The sequence below is a fragment of the Trachypithecus francoisi genome, unplaced genomic scaffold, assembly GCF_009764315.1.
Source record: "Trachypithecus francoisi isolate TF-2019V2 unplaced genomic scaffold, Tfra_2.0 Lachesis_group5, whole genome shotgun sequence".
Classification (NCBI taxonomy): Eukaryota; Metazoa; Chordata; class Mammalia; order Primates; family Cercopithecidae; genus Trachypithecus; species Trachypithecus francoisi.
This window is the reverse complement of record NW_022681470.1, coordinates 105,276,161-105,303,199: the sequence shown is the minus strand read 5'-3', so window position 1 is coordinate 105,303,199 and position 27,039 is coordinate 105,276,161. Positions and strand designations below refer to the sequence as shown.

At 45.3% G+C, this 27,039-nt stretch overlaps 1 protein-coding gene across 2 annotated transcripts in view; it reads right to left on the bottom strand.

Moving 5' to 3' along the window:
- IGSF3 (immunoglobulin superfamily member 3) overlaps positions 1–27,039 on the bottom strand; it is a 94,250-nt gene that overhangs the window by 43,450 nt on the left and 23,761 nt on the right. The gene's annotated exons all lie outside the window — the stretch shown is intronic.

The window sequence follows — 27,039 nt, the reverse complement described above, 5'->3', positions numbered from 1 at the left end:
GATTGTGCCTGGGTCACTCAGAAGGTGGGAGGGGGCACACCCCTGCCTCTCCCTTTCGGCAGTGGTCACGCACTGCAGGTTGTGAAAAGCGCAGGTGAATTCTAGGCACAGCTTTGCCACTAATTAGAGCTGGTTGTGTCATCTCAAACAAGTTGCTTTTCTTCTCCAGACCTTCATCTCCTCATCTATCAAATGATTTCTAAGAAGGCGGCTTTGGAGAGGACTAGCATGGGTTCCGATGCTGGCTTTGTCATTTATTAACTGTGATCTTGGATAAGCTACTTAACCTCTCTAAGCCTCAGTTTTCTCATCTGTAAGATGGGGATAATAATGTGTGCCTCATAGGGTTATTGAAAAGATTTAATAACATCTGTAAAGCCCCTAGCACACAGCCTAGCCCACAATCAGTCCTCAATAAAGAGCTGCTGGCTAAGACATTTTTTGGCTGGAACACTCTGTGGCTCTGGATCCATAGAGGACAGGATTTGGCCAATGACTGCTTAAGGACATTTCAAAGGCCTCTTGACAATGACACCATCACTGGGCCGCCCATGTCTTCCCACAGCTGCAGCCCATTCTTGTGATAGCTTCCCTTTTCCCCCACAAATGGGAATGGCGGCTGCCCCGGCTATGCCTATCTGAAGTGGATCCAGCTGGTGAACAGCCGGGACAGCTCGAATACTAGTGGAGTGAAGCTCTCAGCCCAGCTCAGCAGGGTACTGTGCCTCAGTGTAAGCTGATCTAATCTGCAAGATGACAGACCTCAAAACGGCCCATACAATGAAACGCCCATGGCTTGCAAAACTTTAATTAATGCAGAACCTTTCCTCACAAACAAAATCTTACACAGAACCCATCTTGGCTTCAGCAGAATCAGGAAAAATAAAAAATTGGCAGGGGAAGGAAACAGAACAAGTGGTATGTGAATTTACTTGATATATTCTGGTTGATGGCATTAATTATGATATTTAAAGTCACCATGAGGACAACTCTTTAGTAATATCAGTATGTTAAAATATGCTGTATAACATTTTTGCTATATGTACAGTCATGCACTGAATAACATTTCAGTCAAGGAGGAAACACATGTACAACAGTTATCCTTTAAGATTATAATGGGGCATATATAGAGATCTAGTATATGGCACTTAATATTGGCATGGCAGATCAAGTAGGGGAAATGACTGATATTCAGTAACAGTGCTGGGACATTTGATTTTCCATATGAAAATATATAAATGAAAATATATATCCCATCTAGGTTTGTTAAAATATACCCTGTGATGTTCACACAAGGATGAAATTGCCTAATGATGCATTTCTCAAAACATATCCCCATCATTAAGTGACCCATGACTGTATATATACACACACAAATATATGGTGACATTTGCATCAAATGTTTGCAGTATTCCTGAAACACAGAACACTTTGCAAACAATTTAACTACATTCATAACATTAGGTATCCTGTGAATTGCAGTGTTCTATGACAGAGCAACTACAACCAACCCCTATCCATCTCCTGCAAAGAAGGCTGGAGGCAGGTCAGCATACACCAGCATCTTCAAGGACTGCTTCTCAATCCTGGACCTACATTGGAATCACCAGGGGAGCTTTGAAAAACTAACAGTGCCTGGACCCCACCTGACATAACTGGTCTTAGGACTAATTAGGATTGTTTTTAAAGCTTCACAGATGATTCAAATCAGGTATAGCAAAGCACTGTTACTTTAAAGTGTCTCTACCTACATGGTGCCAGCGAAGTGCTCAAATGAAATATCTTAAGGCTCTCACTAGCTTTAAGCTTCTCTCTTTGGTAGAGACCCAATCCCTGGTTCAAGAAAGTTTCATTCTCCTCTAGTCTTCCCCAGTGCAAAAGAAAACAGCTGAGACCCATCAGATACTGGCTCTTGTGATGCAATAATGAGTTTAACCAGAATGCATCCTATTTACAGACCTTACAAAGGCACTTGGCCAGCGGATCATGAATGTCCTCCCCACCCAAAGGTAAACAGTGTTAAGTGCCTGAATGAGCCAGGACAGCAGGGTCAAATCAACTTGCCCAGGCTGGAAGCAGGTTATAAACAACCAGACAAATAACTAACTACTGGACTGCACTTCAACCACACACATTCAGCTGCACCTGTTTATTAAATATGTCCTTAATTTCCCTCTGCCCCACAAAGGGCTTCTGACCCCTGAAAATAATGCTTCTCAACATAACAATAAAAATAAATGTTTTCTTCTTGGCAGTTTAATTCCCTTTCCACATACCCGCCCCCCTCCCCATTTCCTTCTAATGGTAATACCCTGCTGTGCAGACCTCTGCTGCCTCCAAAGAGACACAGGCCCCCAACCCTGATCAGGGCATCCTCTGACCCACAGCCCTTCTATTTCCCCTCTCAACCTACAATAGAAGGTTCCTCCCAGGCAAGGATCTTTTTTTTTTTAATTAACTTTTTTAACTTTAGACATTCTGTACTCTTTGGATTACTCTGCAATAAGCAAACATGACTTCTGTAATATAAAAAGAAAGATCAAAATGTTATATATAACTGCATGAAAAGAACTAGAAAGAAAATACTAGGTGACAGGATGGCAAGTGATTTTTATTTTTTTCTTAATATTCTACTCCCTCCTCCAGTCCTCTGCAATGAGTATGTACCAGTTTAATAACTAGAAAAAAATTTTAGCCACAAATAAAAATAATGCATATTTGCCATATAAAATTTCTTCTGTATTCACTACTGTAGTATCTTTTATATAGAGATATACACACACACGTGTGTGTATATATATATATTTGGTCTTTGTCCCCAGTTCCTGGCACTAAGCTCCTAAACCCCTTGGAACTTCCTAAGCAATGGGAATACCTTTTGTTATTTATAAGAAGCCCCTTTTGGCCATCCCAGAGTTTATGTTAATGAAGTGATTGAAGGTGAGCAGGGAGGCAGTTTCAAAGAAGGAGATGGTCACGCTTAGAGCTGGAGTTTTCAGCCCCACCCTTAGACCTCCAAGGACAAGAGGGAGACTGCAGATTGATCCAATCAGCATTGGTCAGTGATTTGATCACTCATACCCATGTAATGAAACCCCATATGAAAACCCTAAATAATGCAGTTAGGAGAGCTTCTGGGTGCTGGGAGCAGCATGCACCAGGAGAGGGCATGGGCAGTCAGCACTACTCCCCTCTCAGACCTTGCCCTAGGCACTAAATAGGACTGACCTATGTGACCAGTAGGAAATGCACAAATGGTGGAACGTGACTTCCAGGGCTAAGTCATAAAAAGACAAGCACCATGTTATGAGGACATCAAAGCAGCCGTATGGGGAAGACCACACGAGGCCTCCTGCCAACAGCCAGCACTAACTTGCTAGCATGTGACTGGAAGTAGACTCCACCTTGGAAGTATTCTCCAGCCTCAGTCAACTCAGTCAAGCCTTCAGATAATGTCAACCCCAGGCATCTTTCTGTTGTTGTTGAGACAGGGTCTCACTCTGTCACCCAGACTGGAGTGCAATGGTGCAATCAGAGCTCACTGCAGCCTTGACCTCCGAGGCTCAAGTGATCCTCCCACATCAGCCTCCTGAGTATCTGGGACCACCAGCACACACCACCATGCCTGGCTAACTTTTTTATTTCTTACAGAGATGGGATATGGTTGGGGTCTGTGTACTCACCCAAATCTCATGTTCAATTATAATCCCCAATGTTAGAGATGGGGCCTGGTGGGAGGCGACTGGATCACAGGAGTGGATCTTTCATGAATGATTTGGCATCACCCCTTTGGTGCTGTTCTCGTGAGAGTTCTCACAGGATCCAATTGTTTAAAAGTGTGTTGCACCTCCCCCTCTCTCTCTCTTGCTCCTGCTTTGGCCATGTAAGGCATGCCTGCTTCCCCTTCATCTTCCACCATGATTGAAAGTTTCCTGAGGTCGCCCCAGAGGCCAAGCAGATACCAGCATTATGCTTCCTGAACAGCCTGTGGAACTGTGAGACAATTAAACCTCTTTTCTTTATAAATTCTCCAGTTTCACGTATTTATTTATAGCAATGTGAGAACTGACTAATACATAGGGTCTCACTATGTTTCCCAGGCTGGTCTCAAACTCCTGGGCTCAAGTAATCCTCCTGGCTTTGCTTCCCAGAGTGCACGGATTACAGGCACAAACCACCGAACCTGCCCCCTTCCTCCCCACAACATCTTGACTGCAATCTCCTGGGAGACTCCAAGTCAGAAGTGCCCAGTTAAGACGTTGTTGACTTTCTGAACCACAGAAACTGTGAGATAATAAACATCTATTGTTCCTTTAAGCCTTAAGTTTGGGGCTTTTTTTTTTTTCTTTTTTTTACACCAATATATGACTAATGTAGACGCCTGCAGTACCTAAGATTGAATGCAAAATTGTGTTACATACACATGAGTGTGTTCTTCTGGGAAAAGAGTCCACACATTTCAAAAGATTCTCAAAGGAATTCAAGACCCAAAAAGATTAAGAAACATTGCCTCAGACAGTAACGTGTCAATGAGCAAGGTCCTGTCCTCTTAGATTGAGTTTTGAAATAACCCGTCCCACAAATACATGATGCCACTTAACTAGTTTTTCAAGGTATTTCTTGTTCAAAGATGCTCCCACTTTTTCTTTGTGCTCAAGTCCTAGACAAACCTGGCTAGGAGCAGGAGGTATGATTCAGGAGTCAGTGAGCAGGGAGGGGTCACTTTGCCTGGGAAAGCCAGTTTCTCATGCAATTTTTGGAATATGACTTGGCTCAAAAACCTATTATCTCTAGGCACAGGATCCAACTTATATGTTCAAGATGTATGACTAAGCATGTGAAAGTGTCAAAGGGACCAACCTCTTCATTTTACATCTACTCTTCCAGTTGTGGCCCCTACAATCATCAAACTCGTTCAGCACCCTGCTCCTCCAAATTCTGCAAGTGACTCAGCCACACTAGTATCTTTCTTCATCTACAAGATGAAAATAATACAATGCACCATGTAGCAATCCCACAGAAGACCCTAGAGATCAAATCATGCTGTGAAAGCCACCAAATGAATATTTTAAAATTTCATCTCATTTCTACCAATGAGAGATATCAATCTAAAAACAGGATCAATCTTTGTAAGTACAAAAGCACTAAAAAGAACATTAAGTTTGGGTTAAAAATGCAAAACTCCATATGCAGTAAAACTACTGATTAAAAAAAAAAAAAAAATCCTACACCTACAAAAACAACCAAACAAAACATTGATGACACTGGTCTGAATCACTGAATGGTGAGAATATGAGTGATTTTCTCCTCTCCTATTTTTCTCAATACCTTTTCTCTATTATCTCCTTTTTTAAATAAGCAAGTATATATTGTTTCTAAACTGAAGATAAATGATTATGATGAGTAGCACTTTCCCAGGCACTGTCCTAATTGCTCTGCATACATCATCTCATTTAATCCTCACAACAGCTGAATGGGGTCGATTTCATTATAGCCACATATATCAAACAAGGAAATGGTTTTCAAAGTTAAGTAAACTTCTCATGACACAGAATGTGACTAAGAGTTTTCTTACTCCATGGCTCATACTGAATGTGCTCTGTGAGTATCAGTGAGAAGTAATAAAGCACTGACTAGATCTTCTTGCCCACCTGGTCCTAAAAGAAATGATGGGGAATCTGTGCAGTCCCAAGTTAAAAATGGGAACTGAACTGAGCTGCCACAGCATGCTGAATAGGTGGAGTCCAGGTCAACTTAGTGCTTCATGGAACTTAAAGGCTCCAGAGAGACAGCAATCAGGAAAGCCACTTCCACAGCCACATCGGTGACAACTTCTGGGGATTCTCACCTGTCAGCCTTCAGCCAAGGAAGGACAGGAAGTGGCATGGGCTAAAAGATCCTTTGTTTGACATCTTTCCAGATCAGGTGACAGGAAAACCACAAGACTTGAACCTTTCCAATAAGGACAGCCAGCACTTATTGAGCCTCAGCCAGGTAACTAACTGTTCCAAGTACTCTGTTTGTATAACCAGCTTTAACCTTCACAACAGCCCGCTGAGGTAAATACTCCTAGTGACCTCACTTTGCAGATGCAGAACCTGAGGCAAGGAGTTAGGGAGTAAATGAAGCTGACTAAAGACACCTGAACTGGTGTGTCGCAGTGGCTCACACCTGTAATCCCAGCACTTTGAGAGGCCAAGGCAGACGGATCACTTAAGGTCAGGAGTTCGAGACCAGCCTGGCCAACATGGTGAATCCCCGGCTCTACTAAAAATACAAAAATTAGCCAGGTGTGATGGCACATGCCTGTAATCCCAGCTACTCAGGAGGCTGAGGCAGGAGAATCGCTTGAACCCGGGAGATGGAGGTTGCAGCAAGCCGAGATCACACCACTGCATTCCAGCCCACTAGCTGCCATCAAGGGACAGTCTAACCAAGGTCCAGATGGCAGAAGTGGAGCCATCAAACCAGGACAGCTCGAGGTTCAGTTTCCTAACACCACAGGTGCAAGGACCGTATCTGAATCCATACTTTCATCAAAAATGTCCCTTGAGGCCAGGCACAGTGGCTCATGCCTGTAATCCCAGCACTTTGGGAGGGTAAGGCAGGTGGATTACCTAAGGTCAGGAGTTTGAGACCAGCCTGGCCAATATGGTGAACCCCTGTCCCTACTAAAAATACAAAACTAAAAATACAAAATCTAAAAACTAAAAATACAAAAATTTAGCCTGACAAGATGGTGCATACCTCTAGTCCCAGCTACTCTGGAGGCTGAGGCAGGAGAATCGCTTGAACCCAGCAGGCGGAGGTTGCAGTAAGCCGAGATCATGCCATTGTACAGTAGCCTGGACAACAGAGCGAGACTCTTATCTCAAAAAAAAAAAAAAGTCCCTTGATCCCTTGAGCCCGGGAGGTTGAGGCTAACATGAACAATGATTGTGCCACTGTACTCCAGCCTGGGTGACAGAGCGAGATCTTGTCTCAAAAAAAAAAGGAAAAAAAAAAGGCTCTTGAAACAGCCATCAACTCCCATGTAATAAATGCACTGCCACAATCCAACAGCAAACCTAAAGATCAGTGTGAATTCCTAAGTCTTCCCCTTCACTGACTTCCCACAGCATGGGCAGAAGCTGTGAGACCCTGGGCTGGTTACTTAACCTCTCTGCACCTCAGTTTCCTCATCTGTAAAGTAGTATAATCTTCACAGTGTTATGGAAGGATTAAATGAGTTGCTACATTTAAAACTTAATTCCTGGCACATAGTAAGTGTTCAATAAATGTTCAGCCACCAGTTGCAGTAGTAGCAATCCTAGTGATATTAACTCTAGCTGTGGAACTAATTTCTCCCACACACCATAGCCGGTTGTATTTTCCAGATACAACAGTAACAGTATCTCCTTCCCACATGCTCTTTTGCAATGTGACCATGCCACACACTCCCATCAAGAGGTGGAGTTTAGAATAATTCCCTTCTCTTTGGATCTGGGCAGGAAGTCACTGTGACTTCCGATCTTAGGTCATGAAAAGTGATGCAGCTTCTATTTCACTCAGGGAGCCCTGAACCACCACGTAAGAAAGCCAGCGGTCCTGAGGCCATGCTGTGAGGGGGCTCAAGGCACATGGAGAGGCCCTGGGCAGATGCTCCAGTCCAGAGCTGGCTCCAGCCAGCTCCACCTGCAACCATGTGACTGAACAAGCCTCTACTGTGAGCTGCCCCCCAGCCTTGGAACTTACAGCCATGCCTGATGTGCCTCTACCCCCCAAAATTCTCAACCCACAGATTCTGTCAGCATAATAAAATGGTTGTTTTAAGCCACTGAGGTTTGGAAACATTTGTTACATAGAAAGGTAACTAGAACATTTGCTATGGCTTCAATCAACATTTTTTTCAGTACCTATTATATACGATGGATACTAGGACAGAAACTGTGAGGTTTAAGACATAGTTTTATTATTAAGACATAATAAGACATAGTTGACAAGCTGTCCTAAGCTGACGATCCTAAAATAAATACACATAACTAATCATTTTAATGGTATACGGGTAGAAGTGAGGTGCAAAGTGCAAGGTTAAGCCCTCCCAGAAAGTGAAAGTATTCAAAAAGCCTTCACAAAAGTAGTGACATCTGAATTGGGTTCCAAAGTGCAAGCGAAATATATGCCACATGAAAACACTGCAGTGTGTTCCAGGATTAGCAAAAGAAGTTTGCTGAGGTCGTTTTGTCACATGACTGGAGGGCACATCAGTGCCAGGCGGAAAAGGGCACCGAAAGGCACATTAATAAAGTCAAACACCTCCTCTGGGACAGGGGAAGTTGAGAAAGAGACTAACAGAGGTAAGTAAGAAGGCGGATCAGATTTATACTTTTGAGTCATCACTCTGGTGGCAGGTGGAGGACAGAGCAGAGGGCAGGACTGGAAGCAGACAGACCAAATTCACAGTCAAATGTGATGAGATGAGGGCCTGGCCTGGTTTTAAATCCAAGGACAAAAATATCATTCATTGACTCTTTCATTCTTTCTCTTATCTGAATCCCTAGTGGTACCTAAAATAGAGCTGGTCTAAAGATGATGATTAATGAATGTTAAATTATTAATACCACTTCTAAGAAGATGTAACTGCCAGCTACAGAACTAGCCAAAAGGACTGCAAACCCAGTAATTCATTTCATCCCAACCTGACTGTGATCTCTCTGATGTCTGCGCTGCTGTGTCACCAGACTGCCTGATTGTCCTAGGTTGAGACATTTAGCTACTGAGCCCCAGGGACGGATGGCTGCTTCTAAGCTGCTGCCTAATTCCCTCATCACTAAATGTTGAAGCTGCTTCCTTAGAGGACTGCTAAACCATAACTCAAAAATATTTTAAACATGCTACTATTTATTTAGATTACAATATTTACTTAATTTTTTTAAATTACAGTATTTTAAGTCTTTTATCTCTTCTGACTACCACCACTAACCCTGCTTCCCCTCATTTTTCCAGAGACTGGCACTACTATGATTGAAGGATAGCTCTCTCCAGACTTAAAAAGAAATGCTTTTATATCCAGATATATGTAACTACTGAAAAATACACGGCATTTTTTACATAAACATTATCATCCCTTACATTGAGTTATGTTCCTCAGTTTCCCTCCTCAAAGTTTTTGAGATCAAATATAGTTCCCATTTTTCCTCTTTATATAGCTGCACAGTATTCCATCATAGGATTACACCACATTTTATTTATTCCAATATTAATGAATATTTAGGTTATTTATATATGTTTTTTCTACAACCAACAAGCCCTTTCCTTTTCCCATGCCTTCTACTGCTTATCCTCTCCCCACCTGAATTTGTACAATCCCCAGCTTCTCTTATCCATGACTACTGAAACCCTAGGGAAGACCTTGTCACTTTGGGGATGTCCATGGCTCTTTCACCCCATGCCATGCTTGGAATCAGGAAAGCCCAAAAGACCCCACTTCCTGACCTTCTATTCTGCTCCTCCTCTCCTATCTCTCATTTCTTGCCTCCACCCTCCACTCCTCCCAGAAAAGGTAGGGATAGCGCCTGAGTCCTGCCACCCTCTCACCTGCATTCCCCCTCGCTCTCATGGAAGGACAGCACACAAGCATTATCCAAACAGAAAGGCAGCGAGGGAGCCCTGCAGCCTGCCCTAGGCCAGCCATGCCCACAGCCACAGGAATAGACACTTTTCTCAGCCCCACCTAGATTCAAGGCAGCATCTAATCGAAACGCTTATAAGTAAATATAAGTGCTAGTATTTGCCTTCTATTTTCTAGAGGGGAAAAAATTAAAAGGCAAGATCAGATTACTTGCCTGTAAATGTTCTCCCTATAATTACTCTGACTGCTCTTTCTTTCCATCCGGTTTTGGAGATAACGGAAATAGGCTGAGAGTTGGGCTTTTTTTTTTTTTTTTTTTTTAAAGTAGGCAGCTTTGTGGCAACACTCCCTCTGAGAAGTCCAGAGGCTTAGTGAACCGCAGCTTAGAGTGAGTTCCAGTAAAATGACCATCATTCGAACCAGCAAGTGCCTCATTCCTTTTCACAGCATAGATTTCACAGCAATTACTGTTACTATTATTTTACGCTTCATTTCTGGACCCAGGATACCCCAGTTTCTTCAGACTCTCAGTCTGGTCCCCAGATTTTCAGTCTGGGAGAAAGGTGTCGACTGAATTTCAAACAGTCCCTCTACTGGCCACCACCCCCACCCTCTCCCAGAGAGGACTGGAATAACTCTTCCACAGCTCCTGCCACACTCAGCACTGCCTGCACCTCCTCCTGGAGCTGGCAGGGCCCCAGCTGTGCACCCCTCAATGCTCTCACGGCTTCAGGAAAAGGACTGCTAAGCCCAGGGCCTTGCTGACAACATGCCAGGAGCGCATCTGAAGGCAGCGTCAGGATGTCAGCTACCAGGCAGCAGAGGGATACCGGGCGCCAACAGCAAAAGCACTTGGAGGGGCTTTTTCAAGTGGCATCAGAACTAGACCTGGATACAAAGGGGTGGCCCTGGCTTCAGGAAGTCCATGATAAATCAGTCTGGTGTGTCCTTCAACAGTGTCCCCACCTTCTGTCTCCCAACACCAGGCCATGGAGACACAAAACTAGAAAATGGGGCTGCCTAGCTAGGAATGCCCAGGCTGTGAATCAGGGTCTCCAGAAGGAACCTCAGAGCCGTGTCCTACTGCAGAGCAGCAACTCCAGCTCTTCACCCTGGAAAGCAGTCCAGTACAAAACAGGAATGTTCCTCTTCTCCTGACTCCACCCAAGGCACTGCTGTGACCCTCTCAGCAGTGGAAGCACTAGCCAATGTGCCATCCTCTTGGATGTTAGCTGGATAAACGCAAGAAGCAGAACCCCAACAACTAGCTCCAGTGTGTGGGGAGAAGTGGGGAGGATGGAGAAAGGATACAAAACAACACCGTGGGATTTCAGGGCAGCCCACAAGTGAGGATCACAGCACAGCTATGCCTTGCAAGGACCAGAACTGGAAAACCTTTGTGACTTAGGCCACTCTCCTCAGGACAGCCCCGCCACTCTTCAAGGACAAAGTTCCTTTACTCGGCCATGGTTTCTGTGCTCCAAATATTCAGCTTACACATGCCTGTTGCTGCTGCACTCACCATTGTGGTTCGCAGTGCAAATTCCCCAGAAAGCAATCTGAGTGGCTGGGAGACTTCTTTTTTTAATCAGACCCCCAAAGTTGTAGTTTTTGGGGTCATTGACAATATGCATTTCCTCAACACACTCAGATCCAGGTGGACTTGACCAGATGGGCATCTGTATTCCATTACCCAGCATATAACCACTTTGGGCAACAGGGACTGTGAAGGGCCCCCAGACTGTTCTCCATCAAGAGTGTGGGTGGCAGGTACCCTGAAATATGTCTAGCACACTCATAAAGCATGAACAGCTACACACAACTACAAATTCATAGTGAGAGCACTGATACTGCTTCTGGGGGTTTTCCCAAGCACCTGTTACGTATGATAACAATGGATGGTCACTCCTTCTCCCTCAGCTTTCACTTTCATTGCTGGTGGCTCAGGCTCCTGTGCTTGGCTCTCATCAGTGGGTAGCCCTGGATTGGATATTTTCCCTATTCAATTCAAGGACCATGCTCTTGAGCATAACTATGACCAGGCAGTAGGCAGTAGGCCCTGGTCATTCTTGCTGGGGAGGCACAGATAAGCCAGCATCACAGATGCAAAAAACAGAACTGTGGAGGTAGAGACTAATTCTTCAGCAGCCCAGAGAAGAGAACTGGGAAACAGGGCCCTCATAGATGCATAAGACCATGCTGGAGAGTTCAGGGGCTTCCAAAGAAGGTACAAGAATGAGCACTATACCATAGGGGGGTGGGTCACAAAAGCAGGAAAAGGTCCCCAAACAAAGAATCCATCAGTCAATTACAGCACTCTCCCTATGTGGTGAAATAGTATGCAACCATTTAAAAACTGCAGAGAACAATATTTATGAAAACCTAAAAATGCTGAAAGCACACTACTAAGTAAAAGGGGAGAAAAGCTATAAAAGGATTTGAAAGTATTTTTGTAAAGATAAACACCCACACACACCCACACACCTCTATATATGTGTGGAAAAAGGACTGGGCTAGTATATTTAAAAAACGCTAAAGGGAGGTCGGGTAATAAGAGATTGTTTTTTCCTCGCACTTTGTGTTTTCTAAGTATTCTATAGTCTGAATGAATTAGCTTCAGAATTAGGACCAACAGTCATAAGCAATTTCTCAGACCACCTGCCTCATAAAACCCGAAAAAAAGAAGTCAGAGCGGGGTGAATATTTTGGTACAGATGAATTCAGGTTGCGTAAGTGGAGAGGAGGGGGGTGGCCAAGGGGCCTGAAGTGGGGCAGGGGGGCTGATGTGAAATAGGGAATGGGTGGAGACAGAAAATGATTGCAAAATTGGCTGGAGCCAACCTGGTTAGGTCAACTTTGCAGGTGTGTGAAGTGTCAAATGGTTAATCAGTTGCCCTCTATTAGAGCTACTTACTGCACAAGGGCCTGGTTGAACAGGTTTGACCTCATTTACTTTTTCTTAAAGCTGTTTAGCTGCTTTCCTAAAAACTCCTATTTTCTGAGTTATTAAACTTTCCATTCCATGTTGATCCCTCCCGAGCCCTCTAACGCATCTCTTCTCTTGCTTCTTCCAATTGGATGCCTTCATGAGGCATTAAGAGATACTGTGAGCCCTGATGAAAATCATCCTTTCAGGGTACAAGGAAGGCACCTGAATGACAGATGGTTTGAGGAATCTAGAGAAAGCAGAAGTTTAGGCGTTGGCATGCAGGCTGTCACTGACTTACACAGAGCCAAGGACGTGACATACAGCATGCGGCTGTTTCTAAATCCCCACTGAGGGCAAGGGTCCTGGAGGGAATGGGATTTGGAACAAGATTTGGGCTTTGAACCTTTCACTGCAGGCTCTGACAAAGCAGTGATGATTCAAAAGCCTCTGCCCCCTGGTGGCAAGCCCTGCCCAGATGCTGTTAAGGGGCTCTCCAGGCACACCCTCCTAATTAGGGGCAAGATCTGAGAAGCCTCTTCGGAAGAAGACAAAAGGCACCGTAAGATGTAGTCTCCTGAAGTAGAGGCTTTCTCTCTGGTTATCACCTGAAACAGGAAATAAGGACTGAGTACCTGTTCGATTCCAGGCACTAGCCAAATCTGCAGCAAACTAGCATTTCCACAGGTGTCTTCTTACTTTAAGCTCACAGCCACCCTGTGAGGGAAGTGTATGTTCTCCCCATTTTACTGATGAGATGAGCAAACTGAGGCTCAGAGAAATTGTTAGTGGGATACAGAGTTGGCATCCAAAACCACAATCTCTGACTCTAAGCTTCTGTTTCATTCATTTCACAAATATATACGGTGCCTCCTCTTTGCTGGACACTGTGCTGGGCTGATGAGCTACAAGACCCAATCTTCACAGTCTAGGAGGCAGAGATAGATAAGTAAACAGAGGGGGCAAAGCGTGGCACTGTGAAAGATGCACTGAGGACACAGAGCAAGGGGTTCCATGGGTATCAGGAAAGGCTTCACACAAGAGAGGTTGCTTGTGCCCAGTTTTAATTAGGATGAGTAGGTATTTCCGCTTGATCGTGGTGGGATGGGGAGGACATGACATAGGACCTCAGCAGAGAGCAGCTCGAATCTATGCAGAGCTGCTTGAGGAGCTGGAGGTCCAGAGTACTGCAGCAGTTTGACATTGATGGGTGGTAGGGTCCATGAAAGTAGAGGAAGACCAAGAGGAAGCGGCAGACAGGGGCCAGGCCAGGGCAGGGATAGGGTGCTCTACTAAAGAGCATGGGCTTTGAACTATGAGCAGTGGAGAGCCACTGAGGGTGTAAATACGGAAACAGATATTCCAAATCCTGCCTTAGGAAGACTGTTCTGCCAGGAGTGATGGGAAAGGGGCCCTGGCAGAAGATTCCTTCATGGTCCTGCAGTGATCCAGTTGAGAGCTGCTGAGGACCCCAAACAAATCAGATCACTGGACCTCCACTGAGAGTGAAAGGGGGTGGTCTGGCCAGAGAGATAGTAAAGAGATGCAGTTAACAGGCAAGAGAATGTGGGGGTGTCCAGGTAACTGTCCACAATTTCCAGGTCTTAGGCAACAGCTGGGGAGAAGTTGATGAGGTCATCACTGGACAGAGAATCCATTCCCCGGGCCCAACCAACTCTCTAGACCACCCTGCCATGTGCCCCTAAGAAGTGATCTTCCCCAGCCAGCCCACAGGAGGACATAGGGAGCAGAGGTCAACACTTACTCAGCTGATGGATGGCAAGCATTCAGATGGGAGGTGCCTCCACAGGCCATGATAACCCATGGATCGATTTGAGAAAGATGCCAGAAAACAGTTAATTCAAGGCCACTTTAAAATACCTGGCATTCAATCCTCCTCAGTGTCTCCATCAACTGTAGACCCTATAAATCCCAAATAAGCTCCACTCGCCACAAAGGTCAAGACACAGAAAAGGTCACTGAGAGCAGAGCCTATTCCTGAAAAGCAAAAGACTCCAAACTCCCACAACTCAACCAGTGAAGGGCTGGGGAAGACTGACAAGTTCACTAAGAAATGAGAGGAAGGACAAACAAGATGTTCAATTTAGAAAATGATTCCATTAATGAGGGCTCTAATGATATAGTTGTGGAGGTTATCAGTTTTCCTAGAGCTGCACATTTAAAATACTTACATGGTAACTGAAACCAGAAAATGCTTACCATCCCCCAAAACCTCCCACCCCACCTAGTGCTGATAACAAGAGTTATCTCAGTTGCCTTTTGTGTACAGCTAGATGAGATATGGATCTGTGGGGGGAAGAAGGGGTGGGCGTGCTAGCATTTCTCAGCTAGACTGTCATCAGATGGTGACATTCCCCAGGACTCAAGCAGCATCTGAGAAGCCACCTTCAATATAACTGCGGAACAGCTAACCACACAACACAGCATACTGAATGAGGAGCCTCACAGGCAGAGAAGAAAGCAAACCTGGAAGGCAACAAATGGACACGTGCATGCTGAAGGACTTGTGTTTAATTCTTCCCAGCAATCCTTTTTCAGGCATATATTTTTGTCTCCTCAAACTTAAGAAAGACATTAAAGGAAATCCATGCTCTGGAGGGGAGAAGGAGAGGCTGACCTCATCTGGCAGGATTAACTCGCCATACCTGTCCGGCCCACAGAGCCTGGCCTGGAGCGTGGAGGGAGAACCACAGCCAACTCCAGAAAAACAAGTGGTGCCACAGAGAGAAAGGGGTTTTGAAAAAGTTCTAAAGCCCCGTGCCTAGGGACAGTGACATCAGTGTGTTTACCAAGCATTTGATTTACTTGCTCAGGCAAAATTCCAGAGGAGACACTGGGACCTGTGTGGAGAGTTTCTTCACTGCAGCTATCCTGCCAGGCTCATTGTAAAGTGATGCATTTTGTGGACACTTACAGAGAAAAAAATAGCTTCAAAAATAGATCAATGCTGCACACTGCAGAGACACAGCCTTTGGGTTCTGTGAGCTGTATTTGGGCATTTCACAGAGTTCAGCTGCCATCTGTCCCTGTGAAGGTCAGCTAAGAAGTTGGTCCCAGCCTGGGCATGGGACCACTGTCCCACATTCCAGCCATTTGTGATCTCCTGGGTTCAAGCATTCCCACCCATTGCTGGATCAAGCACTTCCCACCTCCTGCTCTGGGAAATCAGATCTCAGTAGGTCATCATCCCTCCCAGAAAGTCCAGCAGAGTTGTTTTGGTTTGGGGGTGTTTTTTCAGTTGAGTGGAAGAAGAGACCTTATATAATCTTTTAATTTTTTCTCTAAGGCCGAATTCCCTATAAGCAAAATTTTAAATTATTTTTAAAAAAGAAAACACCTAAACAATCCTTAAAATCCCCTTTCAGCTCCAAGACTGTGTAATTCTGTGATACTAGTGTTGAAAGCCCCTGCATTTCCCTAACTATATATTCCCCTGTGCCAGGGAAAGGTGCATATAAGTGAGAGAACAAAAAAATTCACAATCATGGGGACCTCCTCTTTCAGCTTTGGAGCTCCCGTCCCTCTGTCTCTGTACGGGGCAGCTTCTTCCTCCCGCCTTCTCCTTCCTTCTTGTCTACTAAACTCTCCACTCCTTAGAACCAAAAAATAAAAATTCACAATCATGATCCTAGGGGTGAAAGGACACTGAGAAACCACAGAGAGCAAAAATGAAAAGCCAACATAGAAAAAGTCTGACTTGAATTAGAAGCAGCACTTAAAATTACAGGTTCAGAAAAAGCTGGAACAGAATTCAGGGCTCTGTTCTCTCACAAAGGTGAGTAGATGGGTCTGGAGAGGACTGTTCGTGCTATGGAAGGGCCTCTATGCCATCGAGGCTAAAACCAAAGCAGGAGCAAATCAGCCCTGCTAGTGTGTACAGTCGGCATCAAAGAGGCAACAATGGTAGAGAATATTTTCTGAAAGATACACATGAAGTCAGTAACGGTGATGGTCTCTGGAAGAATTAGGTCAGAAGCAGACTTCATTTGCACCGTGTACTTCCTTCGGTATCCTTTTTAATTGAACACATGTGAATGCATTACCTATTCAAAAATAAATGAGTAAAAACACATGCCATGACAAAGCAAAATGAGGAGACAATATAAAAAAGGAAAAGATAATTTTAAATTTCTCCTAATAAAACGCTGTTTAAAAAATCTAAGAGGAAAAAAGGGTAGGCTTAGCTAGTGGAGAGAACAACTGAAAAACAAAAGCCACGTGTTCACATGGTCCTGGCCAACCCCACCTCTTTCCCATCCTCACTCGTTCACATCTGCCTTGGAGCACCCACAGCAAGCCTGGCTTCATGCCCAGAACATAGCCTGGCTTTCCTCCTGTCTCCCTGCCCACATCTCCTCAGTCACTCGCTGCCTCCTCTCTTGCCTCTCTCCCAGTTCTCAGTTTGCCCACCAAATCTTAGGTGGTACTCTCCATTCCCCGCTATGAGGGAGTTCATTTGTTCATGCAATTTGCCCACCCGAGACAAAATGTATTTCCCAAAGTTGGCTTGCAATGCCATCTCCCATGCCTGCTCTGCTTACCCAGGACTTTGACACTCCTTCCACTGAGAGGAGAAAACCTGTGTTTCCTCTCCCTGAACCTAGGTGGGCTACAGCTCTGGCAGAAGTGACACTCTGTGACCTTAAGGATAGGTCACATAAAGGGAACACAGCTTCTGCCGGCTCTCCTGGGACACACGTTTGGAGCCCGAGCTGCCGTGCAAGCCATCTGCCTGCTCTGAGCCCGCCACACTAGAAGGAAGCCCAAGCTAGCCCACAGGAGAGACGAGGTGAAGAGAAGAAGATGCCAGTCCCCACTGCTCTAGCTCCCTAGTGTCCCAGCCCCAGCCACCAACTGACTGAACCCCCATGAAAGACTGAGCCAGAACCACGAGCCCAGCCCTTCCAGAAGCTGACATATAGACTTCATGAAAGAGAATAGACTAATTTTTGCTTTAAGCCACTATGATTTGGGATGATTTGTTATGCAGCACTGGACAACTGCAACGCCTCCTTCTAAATAGTAGAATCCCAAATGTCTAGGCCCCATCTCTAACTTGCTTCATGTTCCTATTCTCACTGATTTTTCTGCCACTGAACTTGACCAAGCCCTTGAGTGACCAATTCCAGATATTTGTTTAAACAAATTCACTGTGTCTGTACACACTGTCTATTCCTCCAAAACAATCCCTGCTATCGTTGGCCTTCCCCAGTTCTCTTCCTGGCATAGAGTAGTCCGTGCCCTTCTCTTATTTCTTAATATTACCCTCACCCATGGAGCTGTCCCTAGATTCTGCTCATTCATAATACTTCTTTGCCCACCCTAACCTCTCCCTCCTGCAGCCACAGATCATCCACTTTTCCATGCCTCTGCACTGGAGGCTGCATCAGTCACCTCCCACTACATCATCCTTTCCAACGCCCTAAACATGGGGCAGAAAGGACTATTTTTTGCTGCACATTCAGGCTGTTTAAGAAAAGGCTTAAGGCAACTTAAGCACAAAGAATATCATCTTCAAACACTGTAATGGCATCTTCTTTTCGGGACACTGAAGTATTCCCATGATTCCAAGAATCAAATGAACAACATCTGGTTATGGGGTCTCTGGTCTCTACCAAGGCAAACTCATAAAGCATTTCAAAGTCCTTCTGGTTATGGGGTCTCTGGTCTCTACCAAGGCAAACTCATAAAGCATTTCAAAGTCCTTCATCTGGAAAGGCCTTTTCTCCACCCCACGCCCAGCCAATGCCCACTCATACTTTAAGGCCCAGCTCATCCATCATCTCTGCTAGGGAACCTTCCTCAGTGCCTTATACAGACAACCATTCCTGCCTTGTGTTGTGTGGGTGCCTTAGGTCATATCCTTAACTCATATTTGTGTGTCCCTTTGCATTTCAGACAGTAGGTGCCCAATAAATGCTTGTGGGATGAATCAATTGGTTATTCTCCCGGAACACCCTTTCCCAGTACACCTCCACTCGCCAGAACAACTGTCTTCCTCACAGGTGCCAGCCATCACCCCAACCACACCCTCTCGAAAGGCCTTTGCCAGTCATCAAACAAAGCCTCTTGTCTCCTGAGAGCTGCTCCACCATCACCTTCCCAAGAAGAATTCCCCATACCGAGTCTACCATTCCTTCCCTAATCAAAGTTGCTTTCACAGGCATCTGTTCAGCTATCCACTCTCCACGGCTTGGTTTCACGCATTCTGAGTTGGCCCTATCTCACCTTTTCGGCCTCAAGCACGTCAAGAGGAAGGCTGGTGACAAACTTTCCTGAACTCAGGACAGTTTTCATGCAAACTGGTTCTTCCAGGTTCTTATGCCTGGAAGAACTGCTGCTCTCCAATAGCACGAAGTGGACAATGATGTTCTCAGCATCCAGTCTTAAAACTAGAAAAAGTATTGGCACTGCTGGATCCCCAGCTCCTAGAATGGTTTGTAGCACCTAAACAGAGCTCAAAAATATTAGCTGAATGGAGGAAAGAACAAACAGTCATCTGGCCCAGCCCCAGACCTGCAGAAGCTGTGATCTGTCTAGCCCTTCTACACCAGGAGCAAGGCCTGAAAAGCTGCATGACTCACCCAAGGTCACAAGCAAGCCAGTGAAGACGGGCTAGAACCCCATCTTTTGCCTGGAAGCACAGGGCCCTTCTTCTGTCCCACCTGGCTTTCTCACCACCCACCCCACCCCTTCCACACTCCAAAGACAGCATCTCCGCGAGAAGTGTTGGGCAGTGTCCAGGAGTGTTTTTCTTCCTGGCTTTAAAACAAATTGTGACAAATGGCGCCACAGATCTACCGGGCCATGGAGCTGAGCAGATGGGACTGCAATTCACACTATTAACTTAAATTCTACTTGACGTTCTTTCAAATCAGGGCGTTTTATCTAGAAATTATAAAAAATTGTTGGGGGAGTGCATTTGTAAGGAAGTTTGCCAGCAGATTCATTTACAAATCGACTTGCTCCTAGCCACCCTCACTGATCACAGACTTTTACTCACACTCCCTTACTCTCTCCCACCAAAAAGTCCCGCTCATGCAGAGAGTGATGGAATCTTGAGGCCCACTGGTCTAACCACCCACCTAAGCTTGACTGCCCTGTGCCTGTGGACATCCTGTATGCAGATGCACATTCCCACTAACAGCAGCAAGGGGAAAGCGCGATTCAAAAGTTCTTCTTCACTTTGAACTGAAATTGGGCTCAGGGGTCCTGGATACAGGACAACCCTAATCTCTTATTTATTCGGTGGACAACAGGTGAGCACATACTAGGCCTGGACACTGATGTAGGTAGGCACTAAAGCTTCAGAGAGATACAGAGGAACAATCTTTACCCTGAAGGAGCTCATATTCTATGGGTTCATTTTCTTTCCCTGTGTCTTACAAACAGGTTCCAGTTTGTTTCTATCCTTCAGAATGTATTGCCTAGAACTGCATGCTATTCTCCACGAGTGGCCTGACCAGCTTGTGGACAAGGATGAAGCAAGCAGACCACCTTCTTTCAGTGCAGACAAGATGGCTGTTTAGAGGCCACATCACACGGTGGACACCTGCCAACTAAAATCCTCCATCCTTCCCACGGCCTCCCCCTCCTACACTTTGCAGCTGGATTCAAAACCTTGCATTCACCCTTGTTCCATCAGCAGGGCCAGACCATCAGTCTATCTCATCCAGACTGTTTTTTATCTTACTTGCCAACCTACACATTTGCTGTTCGTTCTTGCCTTAAAGTCATACAGATGACTTTAGATGATTCAGATGACTGTGACCTCTACTTTCACCAAACTCAACAGTCAATACAGAAAGGTCAAGGACAGAACCCTCCAGCATGCTAATGCAGCCAAAGAAGTCTGAAAACAATGCTTGGTCACACTGTTTTCCTGCGTAAGGACGTAGACTGCTCCTGTCCTGCCTATAAGTCTATCGGTTTGCTCTCCCTCTTGCTGGCATCCACAGTAACTATACTCAATAAACACAGCAACTTTGATGCCAAATCCTATGCCATCCCACACATCTTAAAAATAAAACAAAATGTGTTATTCCAGCTACCCTCACTCTTTTTGTGGTTTCCTGCAGGCTAACTAGCTACAAATCTCAAAGCCAAAGATTGTAGCTCCCTCTCTTTTGTTCTTTCATCAAGCCAAGTGTCCTGCTCCTCTCTCTAGAATCTCTCCTGAGTCACTGCCACTTGTCACCTGCCTAATCCAGCCACGCTGCTCTTCAATATTAAAGGTCTTCAGCATATTTTAAAGTTAGTTTCCTACTGCCACTCTTTTCCCTACCCTTGCCCGTCCACTCAGTAAACTACTGTCATACAGGTCTCCCACAACCGTTTCTCACCAGATAAACAATGGCCGGTGATTCCACTTTGCCAATCACATTAAGTCCAAACTCCGTGTCCTGGTATCCAAGGCTTCAAAAGTCTGGCCCCACCCCACCTACCCAATCTGATGCCCACCACTCCCTCCAAACATCCCCGGTACGTCTTACTGGATTTTGCCATTTCCCCCAAGTCGACCACAAGTCATTCACACCTAAAGGTTTTGCTTACATTGTTTTCCATCTCTTGTGTTGGTGAGCTAAAAACAAGATGGAAAAGAAAAAAGAAGAGAAAGGGAAGAAATGGGGACAACAAAAGGACCAGCTAACTCCTACAGCAGAGTCTTGCCAGGCCCTCTCCTAACTGCTTTATATGTGTTACAATGTTTAACCCTCACAACTACAACAGGAGGTGGGTACCATTCCATCCGCATCTGTGGATGAGTGTGGCACCCCAAGGTTAAGTATCTGCCCAGGGTCATGTGCAAAGTCTGCATGCATGCTGAAACATTCCAGTTGCGCCACCGCCCAGGAAAAAAGTCACAGGTAGGAAGACAAGCACAGAATTAATAACAAAGCAGTACGAGGTGCTATGGAAGGGTGCTAACTGTACGAGGTGCTATGGAAGGGTGGTCAGCCTGGAAAATCAGGAGGGCATTCCTCGGGAGATTGCCACAATCAGAGTCTGGGAGTATGCAGGAGCCTGGCAGGCAGCACAGGGACAGGTGAGGCACAGGCACTCATTCCCTTCCATGTGAGAAGTCAAGGCACGTGCAAAGCCAAGGCCAGAGGGCAAAGGTTAGCTCACTGATAAGGCCAATACAGGGTCTGACTGGAATGGGAGGGTGGATAGAGATGGGTACTAAGAAGTGAAGATGGACAGGCAGGACCAGGTCTTAAAGGGTTTGTGTCTTGCTAAAGATGAACCCTTAATTCCATGACACATCTATTCAACCAGTCTTCATTATCTACCTAAATTCTACTGTGCCTTTGCAAAGCCCAGCTCAAGTCCTTTTTCCTCTCAGGCCTGTCCTCCCTACTCCTGAGCAAACCACAGGTGTGGAGACAGGTCCCAACCACCTGCAGATGACAGAAGGAAGCTGCATCTATGATCAGTCTACACAGAGGCAAGAAGGGATCCTCCTCTGCCTTCTCCTTTCAAGCTGTTCTTACCTTCTCTCAAAAAGAAAGAAAATACAGTGTCATTGCTTCTTCCCTAAGCTTGTTAAGTCAAAGCAAGTCAAAGAATTAGAGCTTCATTACTTGGCTTTTTCTAGCTATTCATATAAGTGTCTGGAAAATACCTAGAGTTGCTGGCCTCTAGGAATCCATTAAGTTTAAGGAGCTCCATGATCTACCATCATAAGATGCCAAAGAAAATATACATTTTCTTTGGGAGGCTGAGTTGGGCGAATTACTTGAGGTCAGGAGTTTAAGACCAGCCTGGCCAACATGGTGAAACCCTGTCTCTACTGAAAACACAGAAATTAGCTGGACATGGTGGCGAGCGCCTGTAATTCCAGCTACTCAGGAGGCTGAGGCAGGAGAATCGCTTGAATCCTTACACAGGAACAGAGGTTGCAATGAGCAGAGATGGCACCACTGCACTTCACCCTGAGTAACAGCGTGACTCCATCTCAAAAAAAAAAAAAAGGAAAAAAGAAAAAGAGAAAGAAAAAAGAAAATATGCATTTTCTCAGGATTAAATAAAAAATGCCAAGTTTCTGAGCTCCAGTCAAGAAAATGACATCATGTGACAACAGCAGCCATTGCAAGTTTATCAGAAGATGGACAATTACAGATTTTTCATTTCTGAATAAGGAACCACTCACACAGACACATGTATAACATATGCCTGTGCACATCCAGGATTTGTCAAATCTTAACATTTTGCCACACCTGGTTTAGTTTTTTTATTTTCCTTTCACGAAAGAAAGCATTACAGGCTGTGCTTCAATCCCTATTTCACCCCCTTTCAAGCCCCACTATTCCACCCATCCCAGAAATGACAACATCTTGAATTTGCTATTTATTACTCTTGCACATTTTTATGCTTTGACTACCTATGTATGTAGCCATAAACAATATAAAGAGTTTTTGCATGCTTTAAAACTGTTTAAAATGACATCACACTGTACACACCCTTTTGCATCTTTTTTTATTGACAAAACATTTTTGAGGGTAATCCTTGTTGACATGTGTCACTCTAGGGCATTCATTTCAACTGCCTTATACCATGGTCCACTGTCTGAATAATCATTATCTATAGCACAAGTTATTCATTTTCCTACTGATAAACTTAAGTGGTTTTCAACTTTTCATTGCAATAAATATTCTTAAATATTCATCCAAGGGTATCTTCAACCACACCAGGCATTGCCCAAATTGTTCTGCAACATCAGTGCACCAATTTACATTGCCAAGATCAGGGTTTAAGTGTTCCTATTCTTTGATGTCTTTGTCAACCTTGGTACTGTTTGACTATGACACTTTTCACTAATCAGATATGAGGATGAAATGGTGCCTTCTTGGTATTCCGAAAATTAATTTTAAATGGGAAAATCAATTACTAATAAGTGCAGCTTAATCAACAAGAGTTTTCATTAATACATGAGAATACACCAGGTGTTCCCTGGATTTTCTTGAAAATTCTACAGGGAGGGTAGGGGAGTGACGGTACAGAGAAGATTGGACATGAGCTGATAATTGTTGGAACTAGGTGGTGAGTGTATGGGGGTTAATTATCCTGCTCTCTCCACTTTGGGAGGCATTTGAAATTTTTCACAATAGAAAATTAAAAGAAGAACGGGACATGGTGGCTCACGCCTGTAATTCCAGCACTTGGAAAGGCTGAGGCAGAGGACCACTTGAGGTCAGGAATTCAAGACCAGTTTGTCAACATGGTGAAACCCCATCTCTATTGAAAATACAACAAAAAAAGTAGCTGGGTATGGTGGTGTGCACCTGTAATCCCAGCTACTGAGGAGGCTGAGGCACGAGAATCGCTTGGACCCAGGAGGCAGAGGTTGCAGTAAGCCAAGATCATGCCACTGCATTCTAGCCTGGGCAACAGAGCAAGACTCTGTCAAAAAAAAAAAAAAGAAGAAGAAGAAATAAAAGAAAAGAGAAAAGAAAAGAACAGAAAAGAAAAAATAAATAAAAGAAGGAAATGTCATAAAGCATCTGTAGCAAAGAACATCCAAAGAAGAGCACTGATCACTGCAGCAGACAGCCATTTAGAACGGGCAGAGAGCAGAGCTGGCAAGAAGACAGGACAAAAGGAAGACCAGGAAGGGAAGCCAAGAAAAGAGATTTTGCATTGTGTTATTATTTCAGTCAGAAGACTTAGGAACATTATTTAATTATCAAATTCATGTGTCTGATGATCCTTTACAACCCTGCAGCACCTAATAAAGTGTTATCAGATTTCCTTCCTTTTTTTTTTTTTTGAGACAGCATCTGACTCTGTAACCCAGGCTGCAGTGCAGGGGTATAACAAGAGCTCACTGCAGCTTCAAACTCCTGAGCGTTTTTTTTGGAGAGAATTCCTGGGCTCAAGTGATCCTCCCACCACAGCCTCTCAAAGTGCTAGGATTACAAGCATCAGCCACTGTGCCCAAGCCCAATATCAGATTTCAAAAGTATTACTGATATTATAATCACCATTAAAAAATCACTGAAGTTTTTGTCACTCAAAGTTTTACTTTGAAATACAGAACATTTCATTTTTTTTCACACACCTAACATCTGATTTTTTATTTTTAAAATGTGCAGAATTACCTCTTATTAGGAAAAAAACACAAAATATTTTGGTAAAAAAATTATCCTTAAGTGGGTATTTTTTCCCTAAAGTCTGAGATGACTTAGTAAGGATAAGAGGTCAAACCATATGCTTTGTAGTGAAACTGCAACTACGATGAATAACATTAGAATTCTGGATGCCTCCCATCAGCTGGAACAGGGAGGGCCTAAGGCGGGAGTCCCCATGCTTACGGGAAGGGGCTCAGGCACTGGGAGTCGATCAGAGCTCCCAGAATGTAAAAGATACACATGAAAGAAACAGTGGGACTTGGGCCAGAGCAAAATTTGGCCTGGAAAGGAACTAAAAACTGTCATACTGGTGGGAAGAAGCAGATTGGTTCAACAGGATAACTGAATGTGAAAAAGAAAAGCCTCACAAGAATTAAAATTGATGGTTGGAACTGGGCACTCCGAGGCTGGTGGACCGGTGTCCTGCCCCGAAGGGCTTGGCTGGCAGTGGGTGCAGCGCTGCCCTGGGATACAAGCTCCTCCGATGCGCTGTGGTATCATCAATCACCGCTGCTGCTCCCTGGGCCTTGGGGGCACACAGTAGTAGCAGATATCAGCAGGGGCCAGTGAGCCCACTGCTTAGCTGAGTCATGGTCAGGTTCCTCTGCACATTGCTGCCTGAAAATATTTCACCACCTGGAGCCTCCCTGTCCCACCCATCTTCACTTGCAATACTCCCCTCACCTCTGCCCCTAAAGCAATTATTCATTAACCACAGGGATTCACCATCCAGGAACAAAAGAGGCTGCAAAGCTCTCTCTGTGTCTGCACTTCTTGGTCCGAAAGGCGCAGGGGGATGGGGGAGAGGTACCAGGGTCATGGTGCAGGCTGGGCTGTTGAGCCTCATTTCCCAAACAAAATGTGACAGGTATCAACAGTTCTGGAGTCGATCATTTCACAGAAAAGGAAACTGCGGTCAGCCTGTCCAAGGACACGCAGCTAGTCCTGGACAAAGTGGCCTGAAGAACCCAGGTCTCTGATTCCCAAATCAGTGCTCTTACTCCTCCCACGCCACCTCTCTTCTAAAGATCCACCCAGTGGAACTGCCCCAGGGCTGGCAACCCAGCTACTTCTCCATTCACACAGCCGCAGGTCAGTAATTCAGGGCGGACACTTCTCAAATGACCTTCAGAGGCCCTGACTCACTCCTCTGACAGTCCTTTGTGTCTGGACTCCCAGCTGCTCCTCAGCAGCTCTGTCCTCTTTTGTACATTTATTACTGTCAGCCTGAGGCTAGCAGGAGGTCTCAATGCCTGGTGCTCTGAGGCCAGCCTGTGGCCAGCCTGTCCCAGGCCCTCTCAGCCCTGTGAGGTCCTCCTGGGGATGCAGGCACAGCGACTGACAAGGATAAGGAGCAGAAGGGCAGGTGGCTTCTTGGGTGTGAGCTTGGCCTCCTGCCACACCCATGCTCAGAAAGGTGTCTACAGGCACATCTTGTGTTGTCACAGGTGTGTAAAGGGCTTTGACGTGCGGCAGACCCTCCAATCCCTGAAACAGGGATCATTGTTTCTATTCTACAGTGAGGATGCTGAAGTCCAGAAAGGTCAGGTGACTGATGAAAGGTCATAAAGTTAGCAGGAAACAGGGAAAGGACAAGAAAGCAGAGCTTCTAGTTGCAAGGTCAGGACTCTTTTCAGCCCAGCAGGTGAGTCTACCAGCCAGACTATGCCCAGGTCTCTGCCCTCCCCAAACACATGCACCAATTTGGAGGGGCTGCTCCCAGCACACATGCTGCAGGAAAAACTTCAGTGCTCAGCCCTCTCACTCTGTGACAACAATCCCTTAGACAGGGGTCTCACGTTGTCCATCTGGGCCCCTACACCAAAGAACACCTAATTATCCGTGGTCCCCACTCAGGAAATGTGCCCACAAATAAAGACAAAAGTAAACCCAACCACACATTCCTCAAAATCCTTCTCTCCATTTCACAGAAACATCACAGCAGAGCAGAACTGTAACCTGATAGCACCCCTGTCTGGTTTTGGCTCTTTCAAAACATCAGGGACCTGACAGGAAAGCAATGCAGAAAACTGCAGTCATTTGGCCGCTTGTTAAGGAGAGCCCTGAGCAGTGAGTTCCAGACCGGAGATGCGCCATATAACAGCAGCCGCTCCTCACAGCCCTGCGCAGCAGCCATCAGCCTTTGACAGCCGCAATGATGCTGAGGCAGTGTCCCCACTGCCCCAGTGGCTTCTCCATGCAGGTTCATTTGGGACAGGACAACTCTAACTCCATCTCTGGCCAGGAGCCAGCATAGTAGCTGCCGTGAAAGCCAGGAAGTGAACTGCGCAGAATGGATTGTTCCAGTGTCCACGAGCTGCAAGTGGGTCCCACGTCACTGACAGGTGAAT